The 21,541-nt window shown below is 29.8% G+C and overlaps 1 protein-coding gene and 1 long non-coding RNA gene across 2 annotated transcripts in view; one reads left to right on the top strand and one right to left on the bottom strand.

Moving 5' to 3' along the window:
- LOC148236192 (uncharacterized) overlaps window positions 1–21,541 on the top strand; it is a 74,385-nt gene that overhangs the window by 14,587 nt on the left and 38,257 nt on the right. The window contains exons 3-4 of the mRNA XM_088185085.1: window positions 3,891–4,224; window positions 4,302–4,342. The gene's annotated coding sequence lies outside the window, so the exon portion shown is untranslated. The remainder of the gene's footprint in view (window positions 1–3,890; window positions 4,225–4,301; window positions 4,343–21,541) is intronic.
- Window positions 13,321–21,541, bottom strand: part of LOC148236158 (uncharacterized) — a 502,848-nt gene continuing 494,627 nt past the window's right edge. The window contains exon 2 of the long non-coding RNA XR_015809450.1: window positions 13,321–13,368. This is a non-coding gene — a long non-coding RNA (uncharacterized LOC148236158). The remainder of the gene's footprint in view (window positions 13,369–21,541) is intronic.

Raw genomic sequence — 21,541 nt, 5'->3', positions numbered from 1 at the left:
TTTTAAGATAAAAAATAATCTGTCAGGACCACACATAAGTGTTGCATCAAAAATAGTTATTTATAACCAGTTAAAAAATATATTTATACCTCAAATTTAATAAGAATCAGAAACAAAAATCAAAACTAGATAGCAACTTTATTTAATATGTATTTTATTAGGCTATACCCCAACAAAAATCGTAAATAGTATATTCACTGAGTAGGTACTGAGATCATTATTATCACACGTTTATCAAATTTTATTTTTTCTATAAATATGAAGTGATAAAGTAAATAAATATAATTGGTTGCTATAACTACCGTCGTATTATTTCTAGAGCATCCGCCTCACAGTTTCCTGGCTTCCGCTAAAAACAGAGCCCACTGAAGGGCAGGCGCTAACTTTTAAAATGTTTAAAATTTATTAAAACTTATAAAAAGACAAGAAAATAAGAGTTATCAAGAGTATTTATTAAGGAGTATTGAAATTTATAGGGATTTCAAGGGATAAGGTTTCCAGGAAGTCGGTGTTAGAACTGGCAGACAGAAGTCGAAAAAAAAGCTCTTTGACTTAGCTTCAGTGGCGTAGCTAGGATATATGGCACCCAGGGCGATCCTTAAAATTGCCGCCCCCCCCCCCTATATATTTTTTCCAGGGTCATAATATCAGAATTTCTTAAAATAATAAATTGGTTATTATTAGACTCTCGTTATTCGCGGATTTATATATGTTTTAGTCCATTCAGAGTTAAGAACCACACTAGACGGTCCCATCGCAAAAATGCCGCCCCCAAGCAAGTGCCGCCCGGGGCGGCCCGCCCCCTCCGCCCCCCCATAGCTACGCCACTGCTTAGCTTTTAACAATTACGTGAACAAATCTAAAATGAAAACAAAACACAAAAAAACTTAACTAAGAACATAAATGGTAACGATATTTATAATATTATTAGTAGTATTAAATATCATAGTTGGTTTCACCAAACATGCAAGCACAAATGTAAATTATTCTATTATGTATTAATTAAAACTTGAACTAAAATATATTTTTCTTTTTTTCCATTATTTTAAGTAAATCGTTTTTATTTTATATAGCATTTCTATCATGATCATATTTTTAATGTTTAAAATATCACTCAAACTTATTACTAATTTATAAGTCTATATTTAATCATTTATAAGTATTATTATTAAAATTAATTCAAAATCATCTTATTTCTACTGAATTTAATTATTATAATATACGCACTCTTTAAATTAGGCAAATTATGGTCCACTAAAAAATAGACCACGTGAATTCTGTAACGGTTTTTGAAACGAGCCGCCGAGAGGATGCACTTCAGATGTGGTGATTATAAATTTATGCAATTATCGCTAAAAGCGTGTAGGGATCCGTTAAATAGCGCCATTTAATCATCGGCGCTTTATAAATGAACTCTCTAAAGTAATCAGCATATTTAAAACACAACGGTTTGAAGACTTTCCAATACCATAAACATGAATTTTTGAGGTCAAATCTTTTATAACTTTGTTATTACTCTTTGCAGTCGGCAAAATAGTCAAATAGTTTATTTCCTTCACAGAAAAAGAGCGTGGTCACCACATTTGATTCGTTATTAGATGACCACTTTAAAGAAATTATAAAGACGGGGTTTGCCCTAAGCAGTCCAAAGTTTTCAAGCACTTCGACATACACTGTCTAATTAAAAACTTTTTGATTGTCTGTAACTAGTTGTACTATAAAATATTCAAGTATTGTTACAGATTTGGATCGTATCCATATTTGCGTTGGAATACAATGCATTGTAATTTCTAAGTAACGTGTATTTAATGTTGCTGGGGGGTGGCGTCGACAATCCGTCGATGCTCAAAGCTTTTCATATGAGGACTGTAAAAGGCCTTAGAGATTCGTCGATAGTAAATAGGAACTGTATCAAGTTATATGGGATGATGCACATCATTTGTAATGGGGATATGTGTATTATAGTGTATGTGAAATATTTAAAGCAATTTTTAAAGTTTATCATGATTAGAGATTCCAACCTAAATATTATTCGGTCTTTATCTACTATTTTCTACTCAGATGTTTGCACTAATATTCAAATAGTATTCATACAAATTTGTGATAAAATATTTTGTGCGTAACATAGTTCATAAGTTTATTTTTTTAAGGGTAGCCTCGAAAATACTCGGATGTGGAAAAAAGACAACTCTTGCTTAAAAAAAAACATTTCGTTCAAATAGATAATTGAATTTTTTTTTAGATATTTTGAAATTTTCAAAAAAGAACAAAAACGTATCAACTTCTTAAGCACTTCTACGATTAGCGATGTTTTTCAACATCAAGAACAATCAAGACAGAATTAGGAACCAATTTATAATACAAAACGTTCAAATCATTGTTATTTTTAATTATAATTAATGTACAGCTTGTGATTAATTTGTTCGTTTAACAATAAATATAAATATACATCCATATGTAGTCCGTAACGTCTCAGACTAGTAACTCTGAGGTTGCGGGTTCAAACTCCGGCAGCGACATCTGAATTTTTAATTATAAAAAATGCGCTATTATAAAAAAACCCCAAGTGCAATGACATCTATTGCTTATAAATTATATTATATATAATAATTTATAATTATTAATATAGATTTCACCGATTGACTTACTCAGTATGTACAGTTTTACTCCGTTGTAACGCATTGGGCTTATGCCTAATAGGTTACAACAAAAGATTTAATCAATATTAAAATAAAATATTGTGATTTATTTTAATTATTTAAATTTTTTTCATATTTAACCTAACCTAACAAGTTATAAAATAAATATACCAGACAGATCCCATGTGTATTTCAATAACTGATAGATCCCAGTGGTATAAGCCGGTTTATAATACCTTGATGCTTTTTTATTTTTTTATTGTTAATCTGACCATCATAACTTGACAAGTTTTCCCAATGCGTCATGATGGCGTCATTATACAAAAAAAATATAACGCTAAATATTTAAAAATAATAAAAAAAAAACAATTATAGCACACACCTAAATATCACAATCAGAATTACATTGTTCCAACTCCTCACAGCTATTGCCGTAAGCATATTTTTGTTTAGAAAGTTTGCTTGCAAGTGCTGACGTACTGGCCGCAACAGTTAAGAATATAGGGACGCGATCGCGACTCTAGTGCACCTTAAAGCACGCAGCGGAAAGTCGCAAATAAAAACCCTATTTTTTTTTCTAATTACGAATAAAATTATTGTAATTTTTATACTAAAAATATATTGCTTATAATTAAAATTTAAAGTACAACATTCATAAGTATACACGCACTTCGAATCTAATATTAACCCTAGTGTTTTTAATTTTTTTTTGCGCCTGGAAGATTGTAATTAATTATTTATATTTATTTATAATTCCGATCGTTCATCACAGATTAGATTTTTCTAATCTCGCGTACGAATATCACGATGAATAATTAAAATAAAATCTAGCTAGCTCACTACTCACATGGTAATTGGTGTGTTTATCCCGTTGTAACGCATTGGGCTAACGCCTGTTATATCCCAGCGGAAGATTTACAATAAATTATAAATAAAGTGACACACCATACGGACTCCGAAAAGCACATAATTATTATTTGTTTATGCTTTTGTTTAAATATTCATTTATTATAGTAACGGATGAATTTTTAAGTAAAGACAATTTAATATTCAAATTTCAAGACTCGTGATAAATTATCTACGATGATTTTTCCGTGCACCATTTTAAAAATATTTTATTAAGACCAGTCTGCATTTCTATGTTTTATTATACATCCTTTTTGCTCCGGAATCGGGTCGAGGCCATATTATTTTCATATTTTTAAATTTTAATTATTATAGCTTTTGTTAATTAATATTAAATTATGACAGCCCTGATGTATGTATGTGTACATTCGGACGGGCATTCGAGGTGGCACAGGGTATATCATTCCGCCTGCTATAACACGTCTCGTTCGGTGATTGGTCCATACTTGCCAAGGGCTCAACATCACTGCACCGCACCTCCCGTGCAGCTCACCAGGGCAGCCAGGGCTCACTCATAAACTGCCCTCGATCGGGTAAACACGTCCGCTTCGAGCGCACTCGTGAGCTAATCATATCGCTGCGATAATTATTCACATTCACAAATCATAATTTGTGGAGAAGAAGAAGATCAAATTGCTGATAGAAAAGACGTCCCGCTGAATCCGCTTCGTAATAAATTGTACGTATAAATCTCTATCGTCTTAAATAAAATACATATTTCTTTTAATGTGTTAACATATATTTTTATATCATTAGGTATTACACATAACCACCTAGCGACAGGCAGCTTCAGCGAGGTAAGAAATAAAATACTACTTTGATGTTTCTTTAAATGTTGCATGTAATATTATGTGGCGTATGAATATGCGAGACGCGCGGGCGCCCCCGCTTTGGGGGTAACGTTTTTATTTATGAAAAAATTGTTTGATATCTTCTTTAACGGAACAAAGCGACGAGGTTTATTTAGCCGCGCAGCGCAAAGTTCTATGTTTTTAGAATTATACATCATCGTATATTTGCGATAATATTACTCCTGAAGCCTTAATTTAAATTAATAAGTCTAAAAATTTGGGAGAAATATTATAATTTTAATTTTTGTGTGTGTCGCTTTTCTTTTGTTATTTAAAATATTAAATGTGTTTGTATAAAAATTGATTACATATATGTAAAGCAAAAAATAATTGATTAGCAATTTATATTAATTTTAATGATAACTGTACAACAAAATTTTACCATAAAATTATATGCTAGTTTGTTTTTTGGATATCGTCGAATTTTTATTAGTGAAAATTTTCATATTTAATTTAGAGCAATAACAGGCATTGATTTAAAATATACTCTGAGCGCATTTAATGTAATTTCTAAGTGGAAAAAATATTTTTTTGTAAAAAGCAAAAAAATTGTTAAATACTATTTTTTAAATCATGAAAATTTGCGACTAAATGTGTTACGTAGTTTTCAAATATCAAATAATCTCATAAAATGAGCTGATTTAAAAATATTTTTTCAATGTAGCTCATTTCTAAAAAAAATCATAAAATTGTATTTTTCTATTTGATAAATTTAACAAATATAAAAAATAGAACTATAAATTAATGATTGCTTTGAAATTGCAATAAAAGATTTTTATGAATATGTGTGTCAAGTAGTTAATATTTCGCTGGGATAGACTACACATTTTTACTTCAAATATTAAATAATCTGATTTCTATTTAAAATTATGCGCCGATTTTTAATATAGCTGATTTCATAATTTAAACAAATAATTAGAAATATAGCCGCTTATAAATAAAAATATATCTATTAAAAATATCAATTTAATACAAATATATGTTACATAAAATCTAGATAGTACTTAAAATTGTTGATTAATTGTAGTAGACTTATTTAAATCAATTTTTACTTGCATTACAATATTTTTTTTTTTTTTTTGTATCAAACTATTATTTCCTGACTTGTGCATGCTTTACAAATATGTGTATTAAGTAGTTATATACATACATATGTAGTATATTTATTTTTCTAGGATTAAACTTAACTAGTTTTTATGCCACCAAAAATTAAATAATCTGATTTATACGCAAAATTATGCACTGATTTTATATTACATATGTTTAATATAGTAATATAAAATCAGTCTAAGAATATGTTCATTAAAAATAGTCATAGAATTCAATAAAATCGTAACAGGATCAACATTTTTTCATTTGATTTTAAGACTTAATAGTACTAAATTTTTATGATTTTTATATCATTAATTATGTATTAAAAAATATTTTTCGTATTGAAATCGCAACAAAGGCTCAGTTACTATTATTTCCTGACTTATGCATATTTTTACGAATAAGTGCGCTGATTTTATTATATATGTTTAATATATTTGATTTCATCATTTATACAAATAGTTTTTTTAAAGATTATAAATAGAATACAGAATTTGTTTTTTTCAACAAATATAGTATATTACATAAAACCTAGATAGTACTTAAAAATGTTAATTAATTATAGTAGACTTTTTTAAAGCATTTTTTCTGCATTACAATAATTATGAATTTTTAAAATATAAAAAATATTTTTTGTGTAGAAATCGCAACAAAGGCGAGTTAACTATTATTTTCTGACTTATTAATTTTTTACGGATATGTGTATCTAGTAGTTATATACAGACATATTAATTTTGCTGGGATTAAACTAGACTACTTTTTGTGTTACTAAAAATTAAATAATCTGATTTACACGTAAAATTATCTGCGTTCATTTTATTATATATATTTAATATAGTTGATTTCATAATTTATACACATAGTTAGAAATTTCGCCGCTAATGGATAATTTTTTTTTAATATAAATAGAATACAGAATATACAATTTTTATTTGCTTATAGTATATTACATAAAATTTAAATAGTACTTAAAATTGCTGATTAATTATAGTAGACTTATTTAAAGCAAATTTTCCTGCAAGTATAAAAAATATTTTTTGTATTGAAATCGCAACAAAGACTGTAACTATTTTTTTCCTGAATTAAACATTTTTTACGGATAAGTCTATCAAGTAGTTATGAACATATGTACATTTATATGTAGTATATTTATTTTACTAGGCTTAAACTTTACAACATTTTATGCTAATAAAAATGAAATAATCCGATTTATGCCTTAAAATATTTTTAATATAGTTGCTTTCATAATTATACTATAGTAACACAATTTAAAAAATTTCACCGCTAATAAATAAAAATAATCCTAGAATTTAATAAAAATCGTCACAAAATTTACATCTTATTTTTTGATAAATATAAAAATTAGATGTTACTAAAAATGTATGATTGCTTATAATAGACTTATTTAAAGCAATTTTCTTAAAAATTTGAGTAATAATGCTAGAATTGAAGTTTTGTATTTATAGCGCAACAAAAATTCTGTAACTATTTTCCTAACATATACATTTTTTTACGGATAAGTGTTTCAAGTGGTTCGATGATTATTGGGGAAACGAAAATTGCGCACAACAAAAATTCTGATCATAGATAATCAACATATGCATACGTATTACGTGTGTATATCTAAATTTAGGAATACGTAAATATATATAAAAAAAATAATAGCATAACACATATTTTACAATTAATTAGATTTACATTTGTATGATACACTTACACTTCCAATTTTTACACAAATTTCAACTTAAAAGTAGAGAAAAATATTAATCAGTTGGAATTAAAATAAAATATATTTGCCAATCAAACAATCACCTATTTTTTCAGAATTTTTGTGTGCGCCATCTATTTTTCTATTTGATTAAATTTAACAAATATACGTAATAAAAAAATAGACAGTATTAAAAAGTATACTTATCCTAATATTTTATTTTTAAATCGCTAATAAAATAATAACGTGTAAAAGTCGTAAATTGAAAATATCTTCTGTAAGCTATTTTAAATATGGAGGACCTATGAAAAGATTCCACTAACGCTAGTAATTAAATTTGGTGCGAGCGACAGCAAGCACTTATATATAACGTTTTGCTTAAAATACTAAAATGTATACTATATAAAAAATAATCTTACATGTAAATCGAGCTTTTTATCTGTGTGGCTAAATATTGTAAAATTGTTTTACGGAGTATCCGTTCCGGAAATAGTCTACATCCATCAACTTGATATAATCGATCGAAAGGAAAATATATTATTTTTTAATGCTTCATCTCATTTTCTTCTTTGCGCTACAACCTTTGCGGGATTTATTCCGGTCCATAATAGTATTTTACCAGACGGCGACCTCGGACTGCTTTTTTCCATTTGGCACCTTTACCTTTCTATTATAATTTGCCAATTAAAAACTTTTGCCTGTGTTACAAACGCTGCGTAGATTTGCCTAAAAAGTATATAATTGAAAATATATACCTATTTATTTAATTATTTACACGTGTAGGATATAACAGCTATATACCGATACATATTTCTGTATAAATATATTTACATTAATAGCATCAATAGCTAGACCATATACGTCCAACGACTGCGATTATCTGGATGAGAACAAATCAATACGCTCTGGCTCTGATTATTTCTCAAAGTTCCAATAGTCTTGTTCTTACACACAGTACTAGGGAATTTATGATATTTAAGTTTTTCCAGAATATCCATATTGTGAATATTCCCTGCTAGCAGTTTTAAAAAGTGTTTTCCTATGTACATACTGTGTAGAAATTTTATGAGAAATAAAAATGAATTAATATTTATTAAATATTACACACAGGTTTCTAAGTAACCTTTTTGGACTTATTCTATTAGAAGTGAATCAGTTGCATTATTTGGCAATCAGATCAGATGCTCTAAGCTAAGTTATTATATTAGTAACACATTGTCTCTCGAGTTTCTCAATTGATACGTGATCGCAAGACAAATCCCAAATCCGTGATATGTTTATTATATGCTGATGAAATCCGTAGTTCGCTTAAAACAGGACAGCCAAATCGGTTACACTTCTGTGCGATGAATGACATTCTTATCCATTTCAGCATCAAAATTATATGGCGTTCTTGTTCTAAAATAGGCCATGAAATGACATTTTTATGCTAAATAGTAATCTATTAGCGGATCACCATGCACATAGATTTTATACAATCCTCAATAGAATATATTTAGTAAGAATCGCGAATTATTAATAACGTTATTAACATCATTAATAAACGGAAGAAACATAATCCAAAATAATTAAAACATTAAGCCCATAGTTTTCTAGCCTCCGATTTGATTAATTCGCTATAAAATAATGATAGCTGCGTTATTTGTCCGTCGGATAACTAACCGTATGGTTATCAAGTTATTTGACATATTGCTCCCGAACAAAGGAGATTCCCCTATTTATATGATTATGTTAATTCGTAATTTCAACTTCAATAAAAGTCATCGCATCGTCTTACAGTCCAAAAATAAGTATGTAGCGTTTGTTGCTAACCAACACTCACATAAGAAGCAATGATCTTATAACCCAATATATGATCTAAAAAATAGATAAACATCTCTGTAAATATTTTTGTATATATGTATCACTATATCCAGTTTCCCCCGATATAAAAATATGATTATGTATGATACATACCTTACTCTTAATTGAAGTGGATAATCCGTGTAAGTTTACTTATGTGTTAGGGTCCTTTTCGAATGCGATATTAACTTGCAAATGTTTGCCAATGTTGTCCGTCTGAAGATTGGTCCAGACGTAAAGTGCATTAGGTGTTTTCGCATTGTTTGTGAAAGTTCTTGGAATGGATCGATAACCATTTAAAAAAAACAATAATTATATCCCGCCTGTTCCTTAATAATAAGCCATGCAACGAATATGCAAGATTTAATTGAATTAGTGGCCCATTTTTATTACAACGCTTCCACAACTCTAATGCTGTGAATTATAAATGTTTATGCTAGAATCACTGAATAAATTCTGCAAATAGTACTAAAAATGGCTGTTACCAGACAGACAGGTCGGCGATATTGAACGTTCGCCTATTTTTAGTTGCGAGGCTTAAATTCGCCTCCCACTCCCAAAATATATTATTATTATTAATATATTAAAAAATAAACATGTAGGTTGGAGCATAAATGTTGGTATTTTTTGGGACTCTTTTTATACATTTTACTTATTTTAACAATACTATATTTTTATATATGATACAATAGATATGTTTTAGCAATAACACACTAAAATGGTATGCTTTTAAATTTATATTTTATTCATAAGATTCAATCTATTGCGCGTGAGAATATATTTATAAATCTATACTTATGAGCGAATATTTAATACATAGGTTTGCAAATATCTCATATTATTCAAATAATATGAAAAACACTACAATTTATTTCATTCAATCCTTTCAACCTAATAATGGTATTATCTCTCTACTGCTTCAAAATTAGCCAAAACATACTCATTTTAAAATTATTAATGCAATAGAAATTTCTGATTTTTTTAATGAAATAATTTTGCCTTAAAATAGTTTATATAATTTTTAATAGCCTAACTAAAACATAGATTCTTGAACTATATCGATTGATATCTAAGTATTGCAAAATCAAAATCATGCAAAAATAACTATTACGTAATAAACCGTTTTCAGAAGCTAAATATTTTATAAATTAAATCAAACAATCTATTGAAATTTGTGCAACTAAAAATAGAAATTAAAGTAATTATAAAAAAAAAGTTTAAATATAAACACTTAACCGGCGGGTCTTTTTTTTCCGCATGATCTGTAAAAATGGGCTGTTTCGCGAGAACTTTACGCAACACAGATTTATAACAAAAATATATGATAACTTTTGAATTAAACGGAATTAAAAAACAAAAATTTATCAAATGTTCTGCATTGTATTGGTTCATATGTTAAAATTATTTTATCAATGGTTTTCAATCTGAGGGTTGCATAAAATAATAATTAATATCATAAAATTTGCTTTATTCTACTTTATTATATCTCTAGTTTAAAAAATAGATATTAATTAATAATGTAAATAAAATGAACTATGTGAATTATCATATGTAAATTATATTTCGGTCTTCCATGGGCTAAATTTGTTATGCCAAGCTTTGTCACGCTTTAAAAGTAATTTACGATCGTGTTTTATTACTTTAGCTTGTTGATGCAAAGAGTTCTTTGATTGTCCCCCACATGTGAAGTTGTGGCGATAATAAAAATATTTTCCCCTTAATTTTTTTTTCTTGTAGTACAAACCTTCATTCATATATGTCATCACAAAACACTTTAGTGTTTGCGGGTAGAAACAACTGGACCCATCGTTAAACGTCCGAATTCGTAAAAGGTAGTTATTACCCGTCCCGCCGGCTACCGCCAGTGAACGAAATCGGTAAATATACCCGACCCGCCGGTTAAGTGTTAAAAAGGAGTGAAAAATATTATAATATTCAAACATGCAAAAATTATTGATTTAATTACGTTCTTTTCACAAAATAAAGTTTTTTAATACTAGATTTTTACTGAAATCGTTTTGAGGGCATGCGATCTGCATGCCCTTATCTCTCACTCACTCTCGATCGAGAGGGGAAGTATCTCGCCACCCGCGCCTGGTTTTAACATATATATATATATATATTAAAATGCAGTTTTTTGTAGTGAAACTAGTTAATTTTATTTTAATTATACCACTTTCTGGTCCCGATACTTTTATAAAAATTACTTTAAAACGTCTGGCACGGACGCACCCTATTCTATGCAGCGCTATAAAAAAATGCAGCGTTGTAAAACATTTAAAAATATTTATACAAATTTAATTTTTAGAAAAAAATGGCTATGATCATGTCGAAATGCGAATTCATAAAATAGAGATTAATTTCTTACATTTTGTAAAAAAAATTAACAATCTATACTTAATATATAGAAGAAAATTATATAAAAAACGTATTGATATAAAGTATATCGAAAAAATATATTATAAATAGTAATCCATTTTTTAAAGACACGTCAATGTAAAATCTGCTATTCTTAATCTTCTTGGACATCTAATCGACTTCAAGCTTCCATTTTCATTGTTATATGAAAGTGTTAAAAATCCCGACCGCTCATATGTTGTTGCAAACGGAATTAAAACTTTCATTGCTCGCTTTACAATACAGAGATAAACTAAACTCAAGGAACGCAGAATCTTCAAAAAGTTTTTAATAATTTCAAGTGTTCTCTGACATAATATTTCTTTTCATAGAAGTTGCTTATAAAATTTTATGTTCCATCCTCTTCTAAGTCCACTTCTTCTAGCTAAGAAATTTGCCAGAGTATTGACCTCTATTTTTATTATTCCAGAGAGCCAAAACTCTTAGTATTTCAGTTGCATCCATAATGGTGACTTCACGACCTTGAATGAAAATATTTATCCTATACATATGGCCAGATAACCCAACTCGTAGATGAAAAAGTGGGCTTTTTCTTTCTTCAACAAAAAGTGAAACTTCCTACCTTAGTTTTAATAGGCGTTTAAAAACATGTACTCTTAAATGTCAGCGTACTTTTGTGTAGTGAAGAAACACTTCATATTCTGCTCCCATTTTTGAACACACTTGATAAGTTTTACGCGTACCCCTGAAATCTTTTGGAACCTAGATTAAGAACTCCTGCTTTGAAATTAAAAAGGCGAAGACAACTGACAGTTTCCAAGCGCAGTAAAGAGATTACAAAGTAACAAATTACAAAGTAGAGGTTATTTTTCAAAACCCTAAAAAAATGGAAACAAATCGCAAAGCTCACATGAATGACTACCTTCAAAGTAGTGCTATTAAAATTCTTCACGCCTTACGCAACATTCCCACTACGACGGCAAAGGAGCGTTTTTACGACTTTCGAGAAGTGTGAATTTGACGTGCATTAAAAAGGAAACCGACGCCTTCGTAGTGGGAAGGATCGTTTAGGCTACCCAATCAACATAAACTATTATCTTAATCATTAGTTCTTCGTGGCTTTTAAGAATCAGGTTAATATTTTACTGCCGTCGAGCCATCGACCTATTACATTGTTTCTGTTACATAGTAAGTATATATGTAAGAATCTATGAAATATTTTTAGAACATATTAGTGATAATAATATTTTGCCTGACGAACAATTCAGCTTCATTCGACCAAAAAGCTTTAAACCATATTCGATAGGGTTATGAAAAAAAATATGATATATCCCCCGGATCAATGTCTTAGAAAGGGCACGGATATTTGTAAAACATATAATCTAAGCTATAAATTTGTATTTAATTTTAAAATATGTATAATATATGTATTACAATGTATTATGTGATACAATGCAGATTATCATTTTTTTTATTTGTTAAGAAAATCTGTGATTCTCGTTTGCTTTTGAGATCTCTCAAAAATTTTCAAATATCAGTAAGAATTTTTCAAGAGCTATTAGTATATCGTTATATTTGAATTCCAATCCCGATATCTAGGGATCACGAACGATTTTCAATACCTGATGAGTCCCGGGATTATAAAACATCATCGCGAAATTTTCGGGATTGATTGATTTATCAAGCACAATCGAATTATTATTATTAACAAAATCGTTATATTTCGTGTACATACTTGCGCAAGTTGCACATGCTTCTGTTGAACACCGAATGCTCGCGGATAATAAATTTTTACTGCGTTACGTTACGCATTGATGATAACATAAAATATAAAAAATAAAATGGCAAAACTATAGCTCATTTAAGGTGATAAATAATGTTTTAATGAATGTCAAACACATAAAATTTTAAAATTGATCCCAACGTCCTGGATCGTAATGGATTTGTCAAAAATAAAAACGTTATTTATTACCTTTAATGAGCCCTCATTTTACAACAATAACAGTCTGAAATTAAAAAAATGACAAATCAACAAAAATTTGCATCGGTTAGATATTATGTAACCAGGAATATTTTTAATTTAATTTAAATCAGATCGCATTCAAACGAGATCCATACCCCCCTCGTACATTATATTTCAATCAAATATTTTCGCCCTTCAGTAATTAATAAACAACCGAAATAAAATATTCATAAACAATATGGTGATATTAATTCGATATGGAAATACTTTTAAGCATCAACGGATAGTGCTACAGCTAAATGTAGAGTGCAGTGTGATTTTAAAAACTGGCGTAGGATCTACCAAAAGACTACTTACACATCTGCTTTCAATACACAAAATGAAAATTCATGAGCCATCTTCTGTCAATTCTACCGAGACAACCACCAAATCACCTGATCGACCGTTGTAAAAAAAAATTAATATCCGACTATTTTTTAACCAAAGAAGATCAATCACTCGACGCTGTGCTTGCACAGATGACATCTCGAGATGGTTTACCATTCAATATATTTACTACATCGATTGATTTAAGAACAGCTCTTATAGTCAAAGGATACCAATCTCTTCCTTATTTTTTTCTTCTTCCTATTTTTTTTTTAAATGTGCGAAATAGCGAATTGTGCGAAAGTCAAGGACCGCCTGTAAAACTGTTTCACTTTTTTTTATTATATTATTTTCTATTTTAAACCCAAGTTTAAAACTATACGCACTTTATACATTGTACGTTATAAAAACAGATGTAAAAAATATTGTATTATTCATTTTAAATTATTTTTATCGATAAAAACCCATAGCTAATACCTATTAAATAAATATTAAAATTATCACGGGATAGACTAATTGCAATACCGAAATCCCAGAATCAACATTTTGGCCCGGGATTGGATTCCCTACCTGTGAGTATAGGCAGGTTAAGTAATGCTGAGGACAGCAAATTATAACAGAATAAAATTTATTTTCAATAAAGTTGGCTATAAATATTTTTCTCGGAAAAAATCCTGTTCCTTAGTTTGACAAAAAAATGGCAAAAGTTTGATAAACAATTTTTTCTGCGCTCGCTTTACTTTGAGTCGGGCGCACGAATTGTTTTATTTAGTTTAGTTTTTTAAGGCTTTCTAATTTACACAATACAGCCCTTTAATGTGCGTAAAAAACGTTGCGTCATTATTTCTGTATATTATGTAAACGAGTTATATGACATCTTTCTTCGTAAACAAATCCTTACCCAATAACACTGGTTGTTGGAATAAAGGATAGAAGCTAACAAACCCTAAACTCGTATTTAGTTTTAATTTAACACTCTCTCGGTGTTTAGGTCTTTGTGAGAGCGTATAAATCTATGTTTTCTTCGAAAGGACTGCATATCGTGTATGGTTCTCAATTATACGTAATTTTCAATTATAAATATTGAATAAAAAGTGGATGAAGTATTCGAATATATTCATAATTTTGATCTCAGTTTTTACGATATTAATATATTTAACCAATAAGTGCAAAGAATAAATTAATATTATTTAATTATATAAAATATTTTTCTTATTGAATCCACTGCGGTCCAATTCATCACAAAAATTAAGCTTCTTATCTATTATTTATATCATTTATTTACGGTATATTCTGTACTAATTGCAGATGTTGGGACCACTACCTGAAAAGAAACACCCAAAAAAATAATGTTTCGCTCTATCTATTATGTTAATTGTTCAATATTGTAATTCACGCCACACCAATGTTTCTCATATTTTTAATCACACCGAATTTATTGTATTTTTTTGTATTTGATATATGAACCGTCGCCGTCGCAGTGGGAACACTCGATAACGAGCGTTCCCACTGTGACGGCGCTGACACGATTTTATTTCTTTTGACTTCTGAGAAGTGATAATTGTTTTTGCACTTTTGATTTAAAGTTTTATTTTTTTGATCTTCAAAGTTCTCTCTGTCCATCCATGCTCCTTTTTATTGATGATAAGCAACAAGAAGTTTTTTTTACGTTAGTCCCCTTAAATGATTTTCCAATCACTAAAAGTTTCATTGTATGAGTTCCGATAGTATTACACATTACTAATACGCTCTTTAGATGATTCCTAAATTTTAAATTAATTAAGAAAGTTACTGTTCGATAAATAATAATAAAAAGTTTATTATTTATTTGTGTAAAAAAGTTTTTTGTAAAATTATTGATCGTAAAGTATCGTATTGATATTACAATTGAGTGAGGAATTTCTATATTAGAATCATTTTTGTTTCAATCATGTTTGCGGGTCGCAGAATATACAGTTGCGGGCCGCGAGTTGTGCACTACTGGCGCCTGTGAAAATATGATTTCCACAAAATAGTCGCCTAAAAAACAATATTTAGGCTTAACCAGCTGCGGTACCTCGCGACAGTGAGTGACTGACAGCTTTTTTTAATTAATTGATTAAATATGAAATACCCTTTCTTAAATCTCTTTCGTAGTTTTCACAAAGGCCATAGTTGATTTTACACTTTTTATATACATTTATTTTTATTTACATATAATTATAATCGATCATCACATGTTAAACTTTCCTACTTTCTCCTAATCTCACGGAAGATAATAATTATAGTTAATAGAATAAATGTCACTGAAATAAGGACATTGATTTCAGAATGCTGTCTTACGTATTTATTAGTTCTTGATTGTGTTTACCCGGTTGTAATGCATCGCAACGCAAATAATCTCAACTATCAAATCCTAGACTAATAAATTCTCGAGTATCTCAAGGTTCAATTTGTCTTTATTCAATGTATTTACAAGCTATTTCTAATCAAAACTACAGAGAAATGACACATTTGCACTTTTTAATATATATCAATATACACATATATGTATATTTAAGAATACGGTAATATATACATATATAAAAAAATAAAATAATGTCTATATATGTATATATTATAGATGTTAACATAATTTTAAGAAAAATGCTTTGAAATATTTTCAAAACATTATATTTTTATCACTTATATTTTCGATAAATACACATTTTACTTTAAAATAAAGAAAAATATAATGCAGTTGAAATTATTAGTTAAATATATCAAAACAATAACCTATGTTCTAAATTTTCGTTGTGTAGAATTTTCTAAATCCACATTATGCAATAGTTAAACTTCAAAATAAAGTAAAAAAATCGTACGCCATCCTTTATTGAAAAATAAAAAAGTATAATGAAACCCTGGAATTATATTATACAGAAACTTATATTAGATTTACCGTTGATTCTAAGCTTTCGTGGAAATCGCATATAGACAAATTAATTCAGAGAGTAAAAGCTTAGCGTGAAACTTTATCCTCTGCCGTACAATTAAATTAAATAATAAAAATAAACTCCTTCCTTTTAAAACAATAATTAGATTTGTAATTCTGTCTGCATCCCCCGTCAAAGAGTAAATATTACGGCAAATATACATACTACAAGCACAGCAAAATAGTTAATTTAGAATGGCGACAGAGGCCCCGTGGTCGTGCTCAATTCAATATTGCATACCAATATTGAGGGGACACCCTCATCACTTAAATAAAAAGCACCCTCAAAGGGTAAAATACATTGATATCAGATTTGTATTGAAACTGATTTGGCTGAAAAAACTAATTGCATAGTAGGACGGGGCTTGGTATGGATTTGCTATTAGTAGCTTTTTCAATAAATATATAAAATTAGATAAGCTAGTTGATACAGTTGTGAATATTACATAAAATCATTCTTAAAGTTTGTTTATCTTAATAATAATAATACAACTATTTAGTAACGATACTATTATTTTATATACCGTTCTGCAACAAATTTCTATATAGTACAAATATATTTTAGGTATAGATTCTGTAACGATTGTTACAAACAAAATTTTTATAATTCCGTCTTTGCTATTTGTTCATTTAAAACACAATACTTGCGCCAACTGCCAACCAAAATTTTGAAAAATACTGTCCAGGCCAAAACGAATTTTGACTGGATATTGCATATATAATAATAAATGATATAAATAATTAGTTAGTGGTTGAAAAATGCAAGCGTAACGTGTTATTGGGGGTGTCCGCCACCCATGGCCACCATGACTCTGTAGAATAAGTGTCCGCCATTAGTGGCCACCATGGCGCCCTCGAATATTTACCAGTGTTTTACTTCTGCACGCTAAAACTATATTAGGCTTTTCATCAATCTATCAACAGTCGCTGACTATGGTGCCCGAACCTTTTAAGTGGATTATGAATACAACTGGTATCCTAAAGTATGGTGAGAAGACATATTACCTGCTGTCGTGCGATTGAATTATAATAATCATGGATGATTGATCCCTCGGAAAACATACTCTTATCTAACTTAAATTAATTTATCAATCATAAACAATTTATTAAATTTTTTAATCATTTTATCGTATAAAATATAAACATGTGTATTTCCCGATTCACAATGGAATGTATTGTCTTTAATCTATAGAGATTTGAAATATTACAACATCGACCATAGAGACATCGACAAAACTTTCCATTTCTATGTATGTGTGTAAAAAAGGGTAATAATTTTAATAGGGGTGAAAAAAGTGGCTTGAAAAGCATATTGTATAAAATAAGTCTATTGTATAAAAAAATCAGTCGATAGTTGACCATTTGCTTTGTCTTATAATAAATACCAAAAACCCCTCATAAAATAAAACAACAGGCACACATATTTTTTTCAAATACAGAGATACCATGACCAATAAACGTTACATTTTTCATGCCATTTTTTGATAGACAAAAGAAACCCGAAGCTTTTTATTTTATTTTTGGACGTTGTCGTTTTAAATGGGTCATTCATTAACAATGAGACAAATATCATGGCACAAGAGGGATTTCTTTTATGTTAAGAGAATCCCTTTTGTGACAAAACGGTAAGGAAGCAATCAATCACCACACTACGAACCCTTTCCGAAGAATGCGGAAGTTTGGACAACCAAAAAACTCGCTTTCGAAAATGCAACATCCGATTTCTCGAGTTCTACGAAGCGACTGCAGCGATTGGCTAGGAGATCGATGCACAATCGCGATTGGCCAGCAAGCGTGCAACCCGTAAAGGATATAAACCTGGACTCCAAGGAAAAGAGGGCAGCCGGCTGAGGCACCAGACAAGAAACAGCCAGAGACAGAAGGGAGCCAGCGACGCATCGGTCGGAGATAGCAGAGAGACGCAGACGAAACACCCAGCCAGAGAGAGAGAAGATCTACCAGCAGTCATCCGGAGGAACCAGCCACGCGCCCTCATCGACAGACCAGAAGATTACTCCTGGAACTCCCGAACCACTCGCCGCACGCAGCCACAAGAGCCCTGAGACATTACCACCTGCGCAGCTTCATAGTCGAATGTAAATATAACTTCATAAAAAGTCCACCTAGATTCACACAAGAGTCTCATTGGCCTCGAGGTCAACCACCCCTAGGGCTACGCCCCCTAAATTATATTATTTATTTACTTATTCTAATATTTTTTATTTTATTTATTTTAGTTTTACCCTAAAAAATGGCAGATAATTTATATAATATGTCAGATGAAGAATTTTCAAGTGAGGATAGTTCAATTACTGGCAGGCCAAATATCATTCGTCGTCGTCAATTGTTACCGGATGCAGACAGCGACAGTGAAAGTATTAGTGAAAAAAGTGATAGTGATAAATCAAATGAATGGTTCAACCCCCGTGGAAATACGGCCCTTATAAAATCATTTGTGAGTTCAACGGGTGTGAAAAGTGATACTTCTGGAATTCTGGCTTGTGGAAAACCGCATGACTTTTACATGTTGCTGGTGACGGATGATCTTCTTGAAAATATTGCTGTCGAAACAAATCGTTATGCCCACCAAGTAATTAGAGGAAAAACTCAAACACCTTCAAGTCGACTACACGCCTGGACTGATACCGATAAACACGAAATTAAGAGATTTTTAGGTCTCATTATTTTTATGGGACTAGTAAAACTATCCAACATTCAACTATATTGGAGTCAAGAAATTCCATTCCGGCAAACATTTCCGCCAAGCGTGATGAGCAGAAATCGCTTTGAGATCTTATTAAAAATGCTTCATTTCACAGACAATAACACTTCCGATTCAGAAAACCGGCTGTGGAAAATATCCAATCTGGTTGACGAGTTAAACAATAATTTTAAAAAACACTATAACCCTCATGAAATTGTTTGCATCGACGAAAGTTTGGTTTCTTTTCGTGGACGAATAGGTTTCAGACAATATATGAAGCATAAAAGGAACAAATATGGAATCAAGATATTTAAATTATGTACGTCCTCGGGATATACATACAGCCTGAAAATATATACAGGCAAACATGTTGTTGGTTCTGTACCTACAAATGTAGTGATGGAACTGTGTCAACCGTTATTTAAAAAAGGTCATACTATATGCACAGACAACTGGTATACTAGTATCGATCTAGCTAATAAATTAATAACAGAAGACTCACACTTATTGGGAACTCTACGATCCAATCGAAGAGGTATCCCAAAAGATGTCGCAAATGCGCAACTAAAAAAAGGAGAAATTGCTGCTAAACAAAATAAAAGAGGAATTAATATAGTAAAATGGAAAGATACCAGAGATGTCATGCTCCTTTCCACCAAACACACATGAATACTGTGACGTAAAAACTAGAAGACGAATATTAAAACAAAAGCCAAAAATGGTAGAAGAATATAATAGAGGGAAATCGTCAGTAGACTTATCGGATCAAATGGCTGCATATTGTACCCCTTTACGAAAAACGGTTAAATGGTACCGGAAAATTGCAATCGAACTACTATTGAATACAGCTGTTGTAAATTCAAGATTGCTGTATATGGAGGTGACGAAAAAGAAAATATCAATTGTTGAATTTAGACAGCAATTATTATTACATTTAACATGTAAAAATGATAATCAGGCATCTAAATCCCACCAAGTACCACGAAGAAGTACACGACACGAAATGCTACAAAAAGATGGCCCAGCAGCTAAAGTTCGTCGTTTTTGCGCTAGATGCTATAAGCTAAATGTGACAATTAATGGACGAAAATATGCAAAAAATCGTACAAAACGGGTTACTACCTATTGTGGGAGATGCGAAAGCAATCCGCATTATTGCATACCCTGTTTCAATGTGGAGCATAAAAAAATGTAGAAAAATAATAATTCTATGTATGTACAATATGTAATTTATAAAATGTTATTTATTCAATTTTTATTGTGTTTATATGTTTTTTTTCTTATCTTTTCATTTTGAAATTGTATTATTACTATATGTATAATTTCGGTTACCAAAAAAAAATTTTTGTTTTTACTTTCATAATGAGTGCAGATGAATTTACAATATAATTTTAACTAATATCTGTTTATCATATCATTTATGATCGAAAGTAGTGGGCTACTTTGTCCAGTTTCAAAAATTCATCTTATACTTTTCTTTGTGTCTTATCTTGAATAAGCAGCCGTTTATGATTTAAAATTCTCTTAAATGTTCACTACATTGTTAGCTATTACATAATAAAAATAAGAGAGGGTGTAAATAAAGTGTATGAAAATGATGTAGCTTTAGTTCATTTTTTTTTATATTACGTTACGCCGCTGTTCCCTTGAAATGAATGAAGTATTGTTAGTATAAAACATTGAAGATAGCTTTCGTCGTTATAATAGTCAAGTGCCTATTGTTTTAGTAACATATATTAATGAATGCATTATTCATTATAAATATGAATAACGAAGCTCAATTATTATAGTCCATACAGAACAAGTAAAACTATTATTAATATATTTTATAACATGATTCAGCCTTAGACTACGTGTGCTCGAATTTTGTTTAGTAATTAAAATAGTAACATTTTATAATTCTGTTTTGCATAATATATGCTATGCAATAATTTCACACTGAAAGGTAATTTTTATTTATTCTATAGCGAGTAATTCATAAATAGTGTATTATTTTTGTAGATATTGTTATATTAGTTTTGCATGTTTGTGTTCCCAATAAGTATTACTGTAAAATCTGCTTATATGCATTGTGTATTTTCATTGTTTTATAGATGTATGTTTAGCATATAATGTATGTTATTGATTTTTATAAAACTCTCCGGCTATTCTTCTATTTTGCA

The sequence above is a fragment of the Plectrocnemia conspersa genome, unplaced genomic scaffold, assembly GCF_051122295.1.
Source record: "Plectrocnemia conspersa isolate PC_06_02 unplaced genomic scaffold, ASM5112229v1 ptg000004l, whole genome shotgun sequence".
Taxonomy (NCBI): domain Eukaryota; kingdom Metazoa; phylum Arthropoda; class Insecta; order Trichoptera; family Polycentropodidae; genus Plectrocnemia; species Plectrocnemia conspersa.
This window is presented reverse-complemented; position numbering and strand designations above follow the sequence as displayed.